The 18691-nt window shown below is 37.7% G+C and overlaps 1 non-coding gene across 1 annotated transcript; it reads right to left on the bottom strand.

The window, feature by feature from the left end:
• Positions 1 to 16444: 16444 nt before the first annotated feature.
• LOC111549540 lies at positions 16445 to 16544 on the bottom strand. The gene has a single exon (XR_002733769.1). It is a non-coding gene; the product is annotated as a small nucleolar RNA U13 (small nucleolar RNA).
• Positions 16545 to 18691: the final 2147 nt, after the last annotated feature.

Raw genomic sequence — 18691 nt, 5'->3', positions numbered from 1 at the left:
CTAGCAACTACCGTTCTACTTTCTGCTTCTATGAGTTCAACTCTTCTAGATTCCACATATAAGTGAGATCATACAGTATTTGTCTTTCCATGTCTGGTGTATTTCCCTTGGCAAAATTGCCTCCAGTTTCATCAATGTTGTCAAAAATGGCAGGATTTCCTTCTTTATATGAATATTTCATCATATATGTGTATATTATATGTATATACACATATATACATATACATATAATATACATATATAATGAAATATCTATATACACATACATATATGTATCAGTATGTATATATATGTATGTATATATAGTATATATGTGTGTGTGTGTATATATACACATACAAATATATACACACACACACATATACACACACAAACACACAACAGTTTCTTTATCCATTCATCTACTGATGGATACATAGGTTATTTTTGTATCTTGGCTATTGTGAACTTGGGGGTACAGATATCCTTTAGAGACACTAATTTCATTTCCTTTGGATATATACCCTGAAGTAGGATTTCTGGATCATATGGTAGTTACTATTTTACTTCAATACTTTTTTCCAAAACAGTTGTAACAGTTTACCTTCCCACCAACAGTATTAAAGGTCATTTCTCCACATTCTCACCATCACTTGTTATCTCTTGTCTTTTTGTAATAATCATCATAATGGATGTGAGGTGAGATCTCATTGTGGCTTTGATTTATATTTCTCTGATGATTCATGATTTTGAACATTTCTTCCTGTACTTGTTGGCCATTTGTAAGACTTTTTAGAAAAAAAATATGTATTCAGTTTCTTTGCCCATTTTTAATAGGACTATTTGGTTTTATTGCTATAGAGTTGTATGAGTTCTTAATATATTTGGATATTAACCTTTTACTCAGTACATGTTTGTGCAAATATTTCCCCCCTTCTGTTTTCCTTTTATTGATTGTTTCTTTTCTGTACAGAAACTGTTTAGTTTGTTGTAGTTCCACCAACTTTCAATAAAACCTATGTCATAGAATATGTTGTTTTCATCTTTGTGTTAAATGCCTTTTATGATTTATTAAGAATGTTATAAAAACAATTGTAACAGGATGCAAAGAAAAGAATTTTTCGCTGTACAAAAGACCACAGGTACATCCCAAAGGTTATGCTAGTAACATATGCATGATTTACAAAGAATTTCACAGTTCAAACCCCTCACTCATATTGAGGTTACAAAAGGATTTGAATTTGAAGGATATGAAAGAAGCATTTCTCTAAAGAGAACTGAAGCTCCATTGCTCTAGGGAGAAAATGAGCTTTCATCTTAGGCAGAATGATTTCAGTGAGGTACCTCAGAGTACTTTACGTGCCATTTGCAATTGGAGGACCTAGTGGTCTGTTGTCTATTCATACCTGTGCAATCTACATCATGATTTACTCTGACTAGCTGTTCCAATGGCAAAGCGAGGAAGAATTTCCTGAGTTGCACATGGCTTGTACCCTCAGAGAATGCAAGAATTTCCCTTCAAAAACCAGGAGGAGAAAGCTGGCTTTATTGATCTTAGGCCCCGTCCAAAACACTAACTAGAGGTACAAAATAGATGCAAGCAAAAAGAATCTGAAGGTACTGCTGGGTTACATGGTGCTAAGAAAAGAAGCAAATGACTTCGTATAAATTAGATATGCTGTCCTCTATAAGGAAACTTGTTTTAGGTGAAACATCACCAGCATTTACAAGAAATAGACTTGTGTTTAAACACCTATTGAACCCAGAAGAGAGCACAGGTGCCACAAGGATGACAACGCCAATTGAAAGAGAACTATTTTCCTACCTCCTCTCTACCTGAAGGGCCACAGAAAGGGTTTATGAGAAAGAAAAGGAATTAGAAATGCTAATAAGAAGCCTCAATTTTAAAGCAAGCTTGAATATTTGATAATTACAAAGAACTGATCATATCAACTGCTATATTGAGATGCTATTTGTGATCTCTATTGACCATTGAAACTTTTATGTTACCTAAAAGAGACCAGAGATGTTATGGGGTCTGCCCAAGTTTTCATTCAGGGGCAGGGGAAGAACTAACTCCATAGTTTAGATTTAGAGGACAGTCAAGATGAGAAGAGTCAAAAACAGGGTAGCCTGGTATTACATCTCATAGATTGTTCTTGTTCAGTATAAACGTTTTATATATTTTTGTATACAAAATATACAACTCTCTGCTTCTTCACTGAAGTTAACATTAGATATGGAAAGCTAAATCATAATTCTGCTACATAAGAAACATACCATAATGATTAAGGAAATAATAATATTTATAATCTTATATAAATATGTAGAATAGCTTTTTATTTATGTAAATTTACCCAAGAAGGTAGTTGAAATGAAAGTAAGAGAAAAGCCTGTTATGAGCTCTTTTTAAACCTCTTCATGGTGTCCTTTTAAGCTGTTTAATTTTAACAACTCTATTCCTTTTGGTGTAAACATTTTGATTTCAGCAACATTTCATAATCTATCCAACATGTAAAATCACATTAATGCAATGCTTGACTAAATTTGATTTTCAAAAAATTTTTTTTCATTATAGACAAGAAAGTGCACTTCAAAGAAATCAGAATTTATTATCACATTATGTATTACAGCCATTTATTTGTGGAAATGGAGCATGAAATAAACTATTTAGTTCATTAGCTCAAGTAGGAGCGCACTGTTCAAGCATGTTGTCCATTAATCATTGATAACCAGTGTTTAGTGTGCAGACATGCAAGACTGCTCATCTGGCTAAATAATGTAGAATCCTCTTTATAAGCATCACAGTATATGCAACTTTCATGTGTGATTTATCTCAGTCCCCTTGGCAGAGCCCATGAACAAAAGCTTTGAATGGAGATTAATTAAATAGTAAAGCTTTATGTGTTTTCAGAAAACAGATTTTGAAATTTTCAAATATTTTCCTTGTTCTTTTTTTTTCTTATGATATCTCAAATGAAATTTGGCAGAACATCTGTGTGACCAGTTAAATCTCTAACTCCCTTTTGAAATCATGGTCTACCCTGTTCTTATAACAAATGATTGATGTCCTGTCAATAATCATCTCCTGATGAATGCTGCTGAATAATCTTCAGTAATATTGAATGGGGGGAAATCCAAATGAAATCTTGTACACAGTGTATTCAAATAATCATTTTCCTCAGCATCGAAATATTAGAGGTAGATTGATTATACTTTAGAGACAGAGCAGTGGATTTTTGCTTCCCAAGGTTATCAATAAAATCACTTATAAAATTAACTCTGCCACTTCCCAAATATACTGCCCACCCTTAATAGTAAAAACTTTAAATTCTCTTTAAAACAAAATAACAGCACTATTCAAAATTTTGATACTATGGAAATGTCAAAGTTCCTATGACAGCTTAATAATAAGCTGGTATATTCACATAATGGAGCACATAGAGCAATGAGAATAAACATCCTGCAACTCAACAATATAGATGAATCTCACAAACGTGTTAAGCAAAAGAAGCAAGATCTCAAAGCTATATACTGTATGATTATACTAGTATAAAGTACAAAAAAAGCAACAAAATTGTATTGTGCTATTAGATGGCAGGATGTGGTTACTTTTGATGGAGGCATCAGTGGTGAGGAATGGTTAGTGACTAGCAAGGAATGTGTGAGAGTTTTCTGGGATTCTGGTGGTATCTGTTTTGTGAGTGGGGTACTTCTTGAACACACATGTTGACTTTGTAAAAATTCAGTAAGCTATATAATTATGGTATGGCCTGTTTTCTTTCTTTCTTTTCTTTTTTTTTTTTTTTTTTTGAGACGGAGTCTGCTCTGTTGCCCAAGTTGGAGTGCAGTGGTGTGATCTCAGCTCACTGCAAGCTCCGCCTCCCGGGTTCACGCCATTCTCCTGCCTCAGCCTCCCAAGTAGCTGGGACTACAGGCACTTGCCACCATGCTCGGCTAATTTTTTGTAATTTTTTAGTAGAAACGGGGTTTCACCATGTTAGCCAGGATGATCTCGATCTCCTGATCCACACGCCTCAGCCTCCCAAAGTGCTGGGATTACAGGTGTGAGCCACCGTGCAGTATGGGCTGTTTTCTATAGGTACATCATACCTCAATAGAATGTTAAAAAATGATTCTACAGGGATGTAGAACAAAATATATAGGTCTCTTTCTTTTAATAGACAGAGGATCTGAGTGAAGAGGGACTGAGACACAGGTGTCCTAAAGCAGAGGACAACAGTGCAGAAAGAGGACATGCAAGTTGAGGGCAACAGTAACAGAGGACCTGAGCCATCTGAAGGCACGCCTTACAGCAGAGAAACATCAACTCACCTGGAAGGGAAGCAATGGACAGTTGCATTAATGAAATTGGATCATACTTTCTGCCTGTTATTAAATTTTACTTTCTGATAGTTAAGGAATGCTTGTAACTGATGATGTACTGACTTTTCTGGAAGGCGTATTTCCCAGATTTATTGTGAGAAGAGTTAGAACCACAAAAACACGTGATAACAAAAAAAGTAACTCACCATGTCTTTTGGGCTTCAGCCTGAAAATTTGTTTCTATTTCAGCTCCCAGGTAATTTAGTAATATTTGTGTTTTTATATTCCCATTTAAATAAATCTAGACTGTACCACATCTGCTCTTTCTGAATATGTATAAACCACATCCTAGGATCTGCTGGCTGTGGAATTTAAATATTTGCCCAAATTGGCCACTTCGCTTTCCCTGGTCTGGTAGTCCTGTAACCCCGAGTCAATCCCATACATCAGCTCCTTTTATTTCCTCTTACATGACCAGACTTGGACATGTTTTTGGCTTGCCTTCAAGACTCTCCTTCAAGACTTAACTTTCAGCATCTTCCACTGGCAGATGAGGGTCCCCTTCACATCCAGGTTTTCAGATACAGCTTCCAAACACCAAGTGGCCACAGATCCCATCTTCTACTACACCATCCTGTGTAGTAGGAACCAGACTAGACCAAGACTAGACCAAGAACCAGACTAGACCAAGAAAAATTTAAAGGAAGTACTAGTCCTGTCAAACTCAGAGGACACTTTAATAGCATTTGCTCTGAATTTTGATATGAATTAATTCCACAGTTTGTACACACTTACAAGATGGAGAGAGAAGTAATCATTGTTAATTGTAAGAATAATAATATTGACTAACATTTAATCAGCCTTTATAATGTTCTAAGGACTGACGTAATGTGGTTATATGAATATCTTCTCTAAGCCTCATTACTGACCAAGATTTTCTCCTTGATCAAATTTCAGTCAGGTTACCATGAGCCCTGTTCTGAACTGGGACCTTGGCCCAGCCTATCTTAGCCTAGTCCAGTTAAGCAAGAATCTTCTTAACTCCATTTAGCAAGAATCTCCCAACCCTTAATACATGATCTCCCTTAATGTCTGATCAAATTCATTATCCCCCACCTTTGATGTGTAAATCCCTGGCCTATCTTTAATGAGAATTCTTTTAGAACAGTTTAGCAAGAATGCCCCTACCCTTGATGTCTCCTCTTAGTAATTTTTGATTCACTGTCCCCTACACTCTGTTCTTGGCTATAAACTCCCAGCTGCTTTTGTTGTAGTCAGAGGGAGCTCAGTTGCTCCCCACTATTGTGACAGTCATGACCCCTATTGCAATAGTCTTGACTAAAGTCTTCCTTACAGTTTTAACAAGCATCAGAATAATTTTTATTTAACACAACCACTCTATGAGGCATGTAATGCTTGCATCTCCTTTCTACCAAGATAAAACAGAGACAGAAATTTCAAATAAAAACATTTAAGTACACACAATAATAGCCAGGATTGGAAGCCAGGCACTGTGACTTCAGAGGCTAAGCTCTTAACTATTTTCCTTTGCAGGAAAATACTATTCTGCTTCAAATTGTGTTTTAGTCACACGCGCATGCGCGCGCGCACACACACACACACACACACACACACACACACACAAAAGTTCAGTTGTGGTGATGCTAGACTAGGCTTTTATGGCTTATGAAGATGTGGGTTAGCAGGAGAGAAAAACAAACCAAGTTAATCTTTCTCAGACAACCTCTTTTAAAGAAAATGATGCTAAATGAACTTCAATGGAAATAGAATTTAGTGCAATGAAAACTTAGCAAGTGAGAATAAAGTGGAGAAAATGCTGTTTTGACAATATCCAGAGATAGTAAAACCTTCAAATTCACTGTTTTGTTGTTGTTGCTGTTGTTGACAAAATGTAGACTCTGCTGCTGAGAAGTTTAATAAAAGAAAATATATTAGCTAGCTTTTAGGTATAGGTCAGTGAAATCCATATTAGGGACCACTTTTGTTACATATCAGAAATCTTTTTATTAGGTACAATGCAGTTCTTTCACTCTCCGTGCCAGACAATCTGGCTGGTTAAAACAATTTCACATTTTTGAAGGTCATGCTTGAGGTGGGAGTAACAGGTTTAAGAGCTCAACTACCCAGAAGAAGAACAGGAAAAATTTTACTCCTACTCAAGCAGCCAACCACTGTCAAAACTGAAAGAAGCATCAGTAAAATAAGAATACACTTACTGTAGTATTGGCTGTGAAGAAATTGAGTCGCCTAATGGGGAAGTCTGAGACAGAGAGAGGAAAAGAAGAGGAAGGAGTAGGAGGATAGAGAAAATCAGTGTTTTGGGCCCACACTGTCATGGCAAACAAGCTAAGTCTGTGGGTCTGAGGACCTCCAGGAACCTACATGTACTCAGGGCATCTCATATCCTGTGAGAACTACTCTGAACCTACAGAAGGTGTCCTACCTCCACGTTCTAGGGCATAGGAGGATATATGAATGCATATCCACATATGTGAGCAGGGATAGGGAAGGACCATTCTTTCTCTCCTTCTCCCCATTGGTAAGAGAGTACCCATGTTTTAGGTGGCATCATGACCTGCCACCTAGAAGCTACATTTCCTAGGCTCCCTTGCAGATAGTTGGATTAGAAAGATCTTGCCAAAGGAATGTGAGCTAAAGAGATATGCACAATATCTGGGACTTGCCCTAAAGTCTTGCTCTTTTTAACTAGGAGATTGACATCAAAAGCTTAAAGTAAAATTAAAAATAGGATGGCAGTAGTAGGATTCATAATGGAAGCAGGGAAATAAATGTTTTTGTATTAGTCCATTTTCACACTGCTGATAAGGACATATCCAAGACTGGGCAATTTACAAAAGAAAGAAGTTTAATAGACTCACAGTTCCACATAGCTCGGGAGGCTTTACAATCATGGTGGAAGGTAAAAGGCACGTCTCAAATGGTGGCAGACAAGAGAGCTTGTGCAGGGAAATTCCCCTTTATAAAACCATCAGATCTCGTGAGACTTATTCAGTATCATGAGAACAGCACGGGAAAGACGTGCCCCAATGATTCAATTACCTACCACCAGGTTTCTCCCACAACAGATGGGAATTGTGGGAGCTACAATTCAAGATGAGATTTGGGTGGTGATATGGCCAAATCATATCAGTTATCATGTTACATAAATGGTATAAATAAATGGTATCATGTTACCAATAAATAAATGCTGCCACGTTAACTTAGATGGAAAAACAAGACATGCCTGAAACTAAACATGTCAATGGCAGTGGGGGAAAGAGGTCAGATTTAAGAAATAATTATAATGAAGCCCAGGCGCAGTGGCTCACACCTGTAATCCCAGCACTTTGGGAGTCTGAGGTGGGTGAATCACCTGAGCCAAGATGTCTCAGCACATATATCTAGCGGACCAGGTGGTGGTGCCATTCACCGAGATAGAGAATAGATAGAAAAAGGCAATTTTAAGGGATTGAGTAGAAATCTTGGTTAGTTACCACAACAAAGTTGATGCATCTGACACTGGAATAGAGCAAATTTTCCCTTCTTTGCAAAGAGAACAGTGCCCTGAAAATACAGAAAAAAGACCTCATGTACCCCTTCTTTCACAGGTTGGAGGATCTCGTGCTTAAAATGAAAAGGCTATTCATTAACGGCAAAAACAGAGGCACCAGCCTCCAGGAAGAACATTAATTGTACAGTCACTGTCACAGTATGAGAGACTTTGCCTTCTGCATCCGAAAATACCTCTCCATGTGGGGACTCAAAATCCAGTATGACAGGTGGAGTAGAGCCCAAAAGCACACACAACGGAATTGAGACATAAAAGGGAGGCATGAAAATGTTATGCCATGGAAGCTCCATGGAAGCTTGATTTCTATTACTCCGGAAAGAGTAACAGAAATCAAGGATCACTATATAAGATGATTAAACAGCCACTCATTATTTTCTCCCATTTGTATTAGAAAAGGGTGCTGATTTTCATGCTATTCACTGTCATCAATAAACTTCTCTCTTTTTCTTGTTTTCTATAACGAACTTGTGCTGCAAGTGTAATCACTGCCATTTGAATTAAAAATATGGCCACACCCTCAATGGAATTACCTGTGGGAGATGGTCACTGTGTGGAGTTGAATGGGAAAATGAGTTTGATAAACAGCTGGGCCTGCTGGACCAGTGCCTGGTCTGTGACACTGCCATAGCCCAGCTGTATTTCTTTTTTTAATCTGTTCAGAGGAACCTATTAGTCCGAGTCCCACTTGGAAGTAGAAAATATCCTTCCTGTGGTTGAAGTAGATATAAGGGAAAATATTATGTAGAGTACGGTACCTGACAAGACAGACACCTTCAGAAAAGTTGCCTGCACCTTTCACGAGCACAAAACAAAATACAAGCACAGTTCCCAGCTTGGTGGGTGCAGGAAACTTGCATCACATCATTCCCTGGGTGTCTGAGTTTGCCAGAGCCCTAAGATTATCCAACAAGAAGCACCAAAATATATTAATTAAAAACACTAACTCTGGAGCCAGACAATCTGGTTCAAATTCCAATACTGCTACTCAGGCAAATTCCTTATGTTCTTTGTGCCTCAGTTTCCTAATCTTTACAAATGGAGATATAATAATCCACGAGACTCACAGTCTTCTGGGTTAAATGATTTAAAATGTAAAATGTAAAACAGAACACCCCCAGGTAATGAGAGTTGTTTACGAATTCCTGTTACTAGAAAAGGAGATGGGGACCCAAAAGGCCCTGTTTAAAAATCAGCAGCAATACTGCCATCTAGAGTCCATCCTGAAGGGTTGTCATATCAACACACCATAGTCCAGGATCAGCTTCCTTCACCTGAAATCAACAATAGCAGTATAGATGTCCTAGGCGTGGTGCACAGTCTCCCACTAAGCTGAATAAACATTTTCCTTACCAAAAAGTTGCCTAGTTGGGGGATTTTTTTCTCTATATTCTGGCCAAGAGCAGCCACTCCTACAACTTCCATACCTGCCAGAAGGCTGCATCTCTTTTGGCCTGTTTAAAATTTTGAATTCTGGAACCTAAAACTTTTGGATACCTCAAGTTGTGGAGAACATAAAGCATCGCATTAAAATGTCTGGGATATGGGACTGAACCTAAACTCAGACATGGAGACATAAAGGGTTTCTCTACTGCCTGCTGAATTTGGGGCCACTATAGGTTTCTAAGATAATAAATGGTATCTGGGAATTCCTTGCAACACAGGGCTACAATTTGATCTCCCTGGTCATTAGCAAAGTCTAAAAAAGAGGCTCATGAATTGGACCTCTCTGATAACTTGTGCTGTCTGTGGGTTTGCTGTGAGCATATCTGCTGCCTCTACAAGCCGCATATCTAGATGACTTTGTGGCATGAGAGCTACTTTGTTTTCTGCTTTAAAAATGTGTTTTTTTTTTTCTTTTTACAGGTAAAAGTGCATTTATTACTATAATTTTTCAAGGGCAAACAGATCCGTGGCACCATGGAAGCTACCTGTGGTCCTATGTCACACACTCCTCCTCCCCACTAAGCTTACTATATTTGATTTAATGTAATGCCTCCTTCCACCCAAATTAAGGTTTCTAATCAAGGTGCTTTGGGGTTTCCCTCTCCTCCATCTTCCTCAGCAACAAATACATTGGGGAAACTTCAAGAAACACACCTTTAGTACGACAAAAGGGCATAAGATATGATCTGAAAAACAAGAGTTTTCGAGGAATTATCAACATAAACAAGGGAAATCTGATTATTAAACAAATATCTCCATTCCATTCAATCCTCCAAAACAATAATTCAATTCCTAGTCCTCAAAATGCTTATCCATAAAATCTGGAGACTTATAAAATGCAAAGCCTGCCACATGCCCCAAATCTTTTCATTGATTTTCCCTTCCAGACTTGACAATCTCAAACCATTATACACTCACCTTCTTGACTAATGAATAATAGAGTATGAAAATTATACCATGTCGCATGCCCTGCATCACTAGAAATGGCTCCAGTACCTCACCGATGGGAAAGTAATTGTGTCCAAAATACATCCTTAAGTTAGTGAAGGCGTCCTCCAAAACTCAGATTAGCACCACACCCTGTACATAAACTGGAGCAAGGACCATGGGCACATGTCAGAGCCCACAAACAACTCCTTTGGTCATCATAGCTGGAACAGCATCTGCCAGTCTCCAAAGTCAGCTTGGTCCACACCCTAAATTTTGACTACAGTTTATTAATATATCTCACTCTACTAATTCCCCATCTATTGTTTCAAACACACACAGATAACCCACAGAGGGAAAAACCTCTCCACTCCATTTAGGCAAGTAGAGAAAGTTTACCTCTTTTTTTTTTTATTTTTGTCATACCATCACTACAAGTTGGTCCATACACAACACTCTCACCATAACCATTCTCTTTGTTAATACCTCTCAGGTCTCCCTTTTCCCACTTTATTCATTTTAGTTCTTGCATTAACAGAAATTATGCTTCATTTTTATAAGGGAGCCAGAATGAATAATTCAGGAAATGTTCCAGGAACACAACTATCATAAAAATCAAGAATTATCTTTGAAGTTCTCCTCCAGAAAGAGTAGTAGCTAGAGAAGCAGTGTAGTATCATGGTGAATAGCAAGGACTGTCGAGTCACATTCATGGATTCAAATTTCAGCTCTGGCACTTACTAGCTGTTTGACTTTGGGAAAATTACCTAACTTCCTTATGGCTATTTCTTCATCCATCACATGGGGATAATAATGAGACTGCATCATAGATTTTTTATGAGAATTATGAGTCTCAGTATACCTAAAGTGCCTAAAACAATGTCTGACACATAGAGAACATGATATAAGTGCTGGCACATATTGTTGTTGCTGACAACCACTGTGTTATGTTGTCTCCTAAGGTAGAGAAGATAGGCTCTAGAGAAACAGACTTGGGTCTGAATCCTGACTCTGCCTCTCCCTAGCTGAACAGCCTCAGACAGGTTACTTATGAATATGATGATACCCACCTTGTAAGATTTTAATAGTATTAAACAAACAAACAAACAAAAAAGTATACACTCCTTAAAAACCGCTAGCAATTATTAGTATTAAAAAGTTTTCCCAAGGTATGAGAGAAAGAATGTCTAAACTAAAGCAAATAAAAATTTAAAAACTGAAACTGAAACCCACACAGTTTCTAACTTTGCAATTGCTTAAACTAGGGAGTTAACACTTAGAAAGCTAGGGATGTAGGAGAATGGGATAAGCAGTAATTAATGAAGCACAATGACAGCATTTCTAAAATCTCACCCTCTTCCCCCATTGCTTCTAAGTAAATCCAAGCTATTCTCCTGTTCCAATATTCAAAACTGCCTGCTTATCACTATGCGCCAAGGAAAACGCAATTGTGAATCCCACATGGCAATTCTAATACAAAGGTCCTGATTCTCAAAATGAGCTTTTTAAAGTTATTCAGTCATTTAAAAAGTTTTACGTTGATAGCATAGTGTAAAACTAAGTTGGGTTATCTAAATCACCTCTTTAATTTTATAGATAATGTCATTGAGAGCAATAGAGGTTGAAAAACTTACCTAAAGTTATATGACTAATAAATAGTGGAACTAAAGTTATAGGTCTTTTACCTATGTATGGTGCTTGCTTCTTTCTGTCTCTTTTTTAATCATGTACCAGAAAGATGTTTCTCCTCTTTCATTGATTCATCTCTTTGGAATGTACGTGTCTCTGTATCCCTGGGAAGGTGAAACTAGCACATACAGAAAGTAGAATTAAATGCAGGAACACAGAAAGTGGCCATGCTTCATTAAGAGCAAATGGAGTAAACCTATGTGTAGCAGAGTAGCGATTTTGCCATAGCTATCTGATTTTCCATCTTACAGAATCTGTGTATTCCTTGCTCATGTCTCATTAAAAGTTGCTGCTGGTTTGCTGGGGTAATTTTAAAAGTTTGGAAGATGAGCTAAAGTTATTGTCCTACACATGCGGATTTAATTGCACTTGAGGTTCGTTGACCTATTTACTTTCCTCAAACATTTTGTGCCTATGATAATGAGAACTTGAAATAGACCCTAGTCAGTAGGAAAGACAGCATCATCTGCTTTTCAATTAAATTATCCAGCTCAACAATTTCTTATTTACACCAATGCTACAACCAGATGGAGGGGAGGACCTCTCACATCTATAGTTGACACTTTATTTTCTTTTCCAGATTCTAAGCTCTTACGATTTTCCTCATTTCAATCTGCTGGGGGAAAATGTTCATTTTCTTATTTGAGAGACATAATTTTCTAGTGGGGTAAAATATAAAATGTTACTAAAGTAGACATCATTCTAAATGTTGTTTTTGAAACAAGCAACCTTAAACATTTCATTATGACTGCTTTTCAGAGCAACTGAAATGCCTAATATACACACTGCATTTTATCCATGCTATAAGCAAGGAAACAAAACTGTAAATGCAATGTTTTGTTTTCAAAATATACAGTTTAGAAACACGCATTTTTTATTTTTTTATTTTTATTTTTTGCTAACAGAGATAATGCATTTTTTCATTGTTAAATTAGTATAGGCCAGAGTGAGAACCAAATTCTCATAAAAGTCTTATCTTTGTAATGTTAATATTGTGGTACCTGCTAACCACCAGATGTGAGTGCCATAGCACCATCTTATTTAGATTAAGGGCTCCTTAACTGTCTTTCATGTTGTGGCTCAAAAATGAAGGTACATGCTAAGCAAAGAACTCTAAATTCCAGCCAAATAAAAAACCTATATCCTCTTATTTACTAAAAACTTGAACAAAAGGGAAATCAAAGAAAAAGAAGAATTTAGATAAAGGAGGACCCAAGAAAACACCTTTAGTGAGACTCACTTGAGAAGGCTTAATTTAGACTCAGATACTTTCTAGAACTTATTCTAGACTCCTCGCAGGATGCTAAGAGACTCTGTGGTAGCTCAGGAAGTATGACATCAACGAAAGCTCAAAGAAACTGCCCTTCCTATCCTCAGATAGAATGTTTAGGCCCATTCAAACAGACATGAAGGAAGAGGCAGAACAATGTAGAACTGCTGGTATAACTTAGCTTCAGATTCTTAACTTCATAAAGGATCTCAGTGGGTCTGAAGACTCTAGATTTCTCAAGCCAATTCCATGACCAGTACAATCTTATTCCAAATCCCATGTGCCTCCAATATAGCATCGACTTTGGTGCTATAAGCTGCCCTATTTTAACAATAAATGATATAAACCCCACATCTTTGGGACATCAAGATGGCCTGCTTTCTCATTATTGACTACTCTTTGAATGCTCAAGTCATTGGGGCTCATTAGGAGGAACTCCAATTAATGTGTGCAATTAAAAGAAACCAGCTAGACAAGAGCAAACAAATTCTATGAAACCTCCATCTGATCAAAAGATAGCCTTCACAATGGTTCCTCAATAGTCTATCCAGCAGCAGTCACCCAGGAGACATAACCCACTTCATCCTATAATAATAGCAATAGGTTTAAAGGGCATCAGGCAAAAGTCTCCTAGCCCTCAATGGAGTCAAAAATTTTGATGTCTTCCAGGGACTTCATCTCCTAATCTGAGACTGACTGACTGACTATACATACACACACTGACTACATATACTGACTGTGTATACATACTATACTGACAATATACACACTATACTCACCATACATACACACACTGACTATAACCAACTATATATGCACAAATATACACGCACATATATATTCATTATAACTTAGATATATAGATTTATGAAGTTGTATTAGATATTTATCATATTTTCCTGCCCTACATCAAATCCCTCTTATTCACATAATAGCAGTTGAGGATATCTTGGCTTTCCCCATTCTCAGTTCATGTAAGTGGATCTACCCCAGGCTCTGAGCTTCTATATGCCTCAGGTCTTGTCCATTAGAGCATAACCCCTGATGACCAGAGGGATTTAATTTAGTAATGAACATACAACCCAAGCTACAGGGCCAAAGAAACTCAATCCCAGGGAAATTTAATTATACTTTTAGAAAAGAAAAATTTTTGCTTTTAAAATTAGGGAAAGTGGTAATGGAGGAAAGTGGCTGGTTGACCTGCCTGAAATGAAGCTGATGCAGAAGGAAGGGGGAAAAAAAGCCGAGAGGTAAAGATAAACTAAACTTTGAGGACCTTGTTTTAGCTTTAAAATACAGCTCTGCCAGAGGACTGACCTATGCCTAGAATTTTCTATTATATGAGTCAGCAAACTCTTTTTTTACCCTTTAAGTCACTTCACATTACATGCAATGAAGAGTCCTCACTACGTAATTTTATTAAACCCCTTTGGCTTCATTCAAGCCTTAATTTTCAGGTGAATCGTAGTGCAAGCTTTTCGAAGAAAGCTAACTTTATTAATGAGTATCTTGCAAATGGGTACACACAGACATACACCTTAAGTGTGGGTAATTTATCTTTCTTCCCAAGAAAGAAATGGAGTAATAAATATGAGTATCAGTTAGAGAATTGGATTTTTTAATATCTTAAATTCAACTGAAAAGGTTACTTTGAAACAGATCTGGAAATTTTCAAAATTGTGTTAAAATTTTTGATATCAAGCCATAGAATATCTTTCTGATAATAATAAGGCATGTCTGAATTTTGGTAGAAAAACATAAAAAATCAGAAGACTATACATTAAACAATAACAGCTTTATTCAAAACATGTAAGACCTCCACAAGGGCTGTTTTGCTTTATAGTATGACAAGTGCTACCTTGTTGGCATTCCAAAGTGAATGGTGATGTGGAGAAAAGCAATCCTCTCCATTCTAAAAAGGGAAATATTTGCATCTACTCTAATAATTTTCTGTCAGGTTAAGAAAAAGGACTGTTCTCATTCTTTGTGTTCTCTCCAAAGCAGGCATAGAATATGTAGGAAATGAAAAAAAAAAATGTTTAGAAGAGCTCGTTTTCATGCACTACAGATTCTAACCTTGTCTCCAAGAGCCAAGGTTGATGCATCCCATGCCAAATTAAATCTAAGATGTATGCAGTAATGAAAAGTGTAGCGTTCCATGAAAAAATTCCACTTTCCCGTTAAAGTAGCTAGGGTTTATTAAATATGCAAAAATTACAATGTCAATATAACCACACAAATTAGGGTTTTCTTTTTGAATGTTTAAGCACTGCACTGTAAAGAATGAAACAGCTGAAGACTTTCACAGCTTGTTACCTGTATCTTTTTCTCAAAAAACCTGCACTAATAAATAGGCCATACACTTCCCAAAGATAAGGGATTGTTGTTCATATCCCAGTGAGCAGTTTACCGAATATATTTGAACAGATTGTCTTTGTTCAATGACCCTGACTAATTCTCCTGCTAGTTGGATCAGTGTTACAAACCTTGGTACCCTGTGATTCATAAGCATTCATATTTTTGAGCCGGTATATCCTCTCCATGCAGCTGATCATTGAGCACAAAGATGTTTTATATTAGAATAACATGTACCTTATTTTTTAAAACTGAGATCTGCAAAGGCTTAAGGAAGCTGAGGCAACAATATAAAAGATCTGAAATAAATATGTATTTGAATATTGTACCAATAACTGATTTTTTTCTTCTTAAATAGCTTTACTTTTTCTGATGAGAATAGTAAATAAGTTTCAGTAGGAAAATGCAGAGAACACAGAAAAATATACAGATTAAAAATCACCTGTAATTCCTACAAGTGATTTTGAGAATTAATTTTAGAATTAATTCCAAAAATATTAAAACTCTAAAAACTTTAAATTCTTCCAAAACTTTTTAAATCTAGGGTGAAGAAATCTTTCGAGGCCTTTTTTTATTGTTCCTTTTTTTCTTCCAAATTTTATTTTAACTTCAGAAGTACATGTGCAGGATGTGCAGGTTTGGTACATAGGTTAATGTGTGCCATGGTGGTTTGCGGCACAGACCATCCCATCACCTAGGTACTACATCCAGCATCCATTAGCTCTTTTTCCTGATGCTCTCTCTCCTTCTAGCCCTGATCCTCCAACGGGTAAAATATGGAATAAATAAAGACCCTTTTTTGAAAATTGAGATTATATGCTAAATACTATTTTGTATTCTTTAAGGTTTTTTTTTTTATTTCATGTCAGACAGGTAATGTGCAGACATGGTAACAGAGTTTGAAGGAGGCACATCTCACACATGAGCATGAAAATCCAATCATCATGCTTAGCATCCTTTGTTTTTTGTAGTACATGTATCATGAACATTTATTTACATCATTAATTATAAAACATGATCTAACAACCTATAATAATTTACTGACCTTTTCATTTAAAAATATTTTTATTGGAAGCTGCCAGGGGACAAGGTGGATATGCAGCTTCCACTTGGACAGAAAGAACAGTGTGTGGAGACTCACACCATGGACTTTTACTCCAGGAACCCCAGCAGGAGCATACTATGAAGACTGAAAGAAATAACAGATCCTTTGAAAGAAACAGCAGGCCACTGCAAATCCTGCAAGACAGGCAAAAAACTGAGTTCACAAAGTGTGAAGGGGGAATATCTACCTCTAAACGCATCCCCACTGGGGAACCTGAAAATCCAGTTTACAGGAGAAGGATTTAACCTTACCTGGAGCTGTAATGGATTTAGTGTGAAATATAAAAGTAGAAGCAGCAGTGGAAAGAGTATGGTAAGCACTCCCACTCTCCAGCTTGAGCCCAGGGAAGCCATCCCTGACTATATCTCACAGGAGCCCTCAGGGAAGGCAGCCAATAGAATGTGAGAGGGGTCACAGGGTAAAAGCAGCTTCCAACTGATCTTTGTAATAATTTTGGCTGGGTGCAAACTCTTTTGAGCAGAATCCGGAGGTGAGGGGAACTGCTGCAGAAAGAAGAGGAGTCTAGCAGACAAGGTGGGCAGATGGGCAGGGGCATGGCCTGAAAGCCATGCTGCTTTCTCAGTGGAAAAACTTACAGCCTGGGGCTAGCTCTGAGTCCCACTCTGCAGGCTGCTTGGAGATAAGCTTGTGGCTGACCGGCCATGCCAACTGTGTGAGAGCTGGGTGAGGCCTATTGCTACCAGCTTTCCCTCACTTCCCTGGTGACAGAGGCAGCCATAATCTCTCCTCGTAATAACCCCGCTGGCCTGAGAATCACTCCCCATTCCTTGTAGTGGCCATGGCAAGCCCTGCCCAAGGACAGTCTGCCTAACCCTGCCCCCAGCTGCTGAAACTTCTCTACTTGCCCTGGTAGATCACAAAAGACATAAACTCTTGAGAGCATTATGACCTTGCCTGTCACCTGAGAAACCCAAATTCTTATCCTCGCAAACTTAGGGCAAGCTTATATTTCCCTTCTACTATCAAGCTAGTGCTCTCTCAAAAGCTCCACCTTCTGGCAGGAGGTCAACCAACTCAGGAACTCAGGACATTACTGCAACTCATGACAAAACACCCCTGTTCCATGGAAGGAGAAAACAACAGCTAATTTCACTGCCTGCAACATCCTGGGTAACCAGTGGTCCTAGTTTGTCCACTAGACAACTTCACTGATAGCATAACCAGCATTCAAGAAAACCAGCACACTATCTACACACATATCCACAACCAAGGACTCTCACAGAGTCTACTTCGTTCCCTTGCCACCTCCACCAGAGCAGGTGCTGGTATCCATGGCTGGAAGACCTGAAGACAGATCACATCATAGGACTCTTTGCAGACATTCCCCAGCACCAGCCCAGAGCCTGGTAGCCCCACTGGATGGCTATACCCAGAAGAACAATAACAATCACTGCAGTCTGGCTTGGAGGAAGTCCCATCCTCAGGGGCCAGTGTACCATATCAAGGGATCACTCCATAACACAAAAGAATCTGAACAGCAGCCTTTGAGTTCCAGGTTATTCCACTGAAATAGTCTGCCCAAATAAGAGGGAATCAGAAAAATAATTCTGATCTGACAAAACAAGGCTATATAACACTCACATAAAACCACACTAGCTCTCCAGCAATGGATTCCCACCAAGAAGAAATCTCTAAACTGCCAGATAAAGAATTCAGAAAGCTATTAAGCTTCTCAAGAAGATACCAGAGAAAGGTGAAAAATAAAAAAAAAAAAAGAATTAAATACAAGATATGGATTAAAAATGTTTCAGAGAAATAGATATCATAAAGAAAAAAATTGCAACTTCTGCAAATAAAACAAACACTTGGAGAAATACAAAATGTACTGGCAAGTTGCAACCATAAAATCGAACAAGCAGAAGAAAGAACTTCAGAGCTTGAAGATAAGGCTTTTGAATTAACTCTGCAGACAAAGACAATGAAAAAATAATTTAAAAAAATGAAAAAGCCTCCAAGAAATTTGGGATATGTTCAATGGCCAATT

The sequence above is a fragment of the Piliocolobus tephrosceles genome, chromosome 6 (genome assembly GCF_002776525.5).
Source record: "Piliocolobus tephrosceles isolate RC106 chromosome 6, ASM277652v3, whole genome shotgun sequence".
Taxonomy (NCBI): domain Eukaryota; kingdom Metazoa; phylum Chordata; class Mammalia; order Primates; family Cercopithecidae; genus Piliocolobus; species Piliocolobus tephrosceles.
This window is presented reverse-complemented; position numbering and strand designations above follow the sequence as displayed.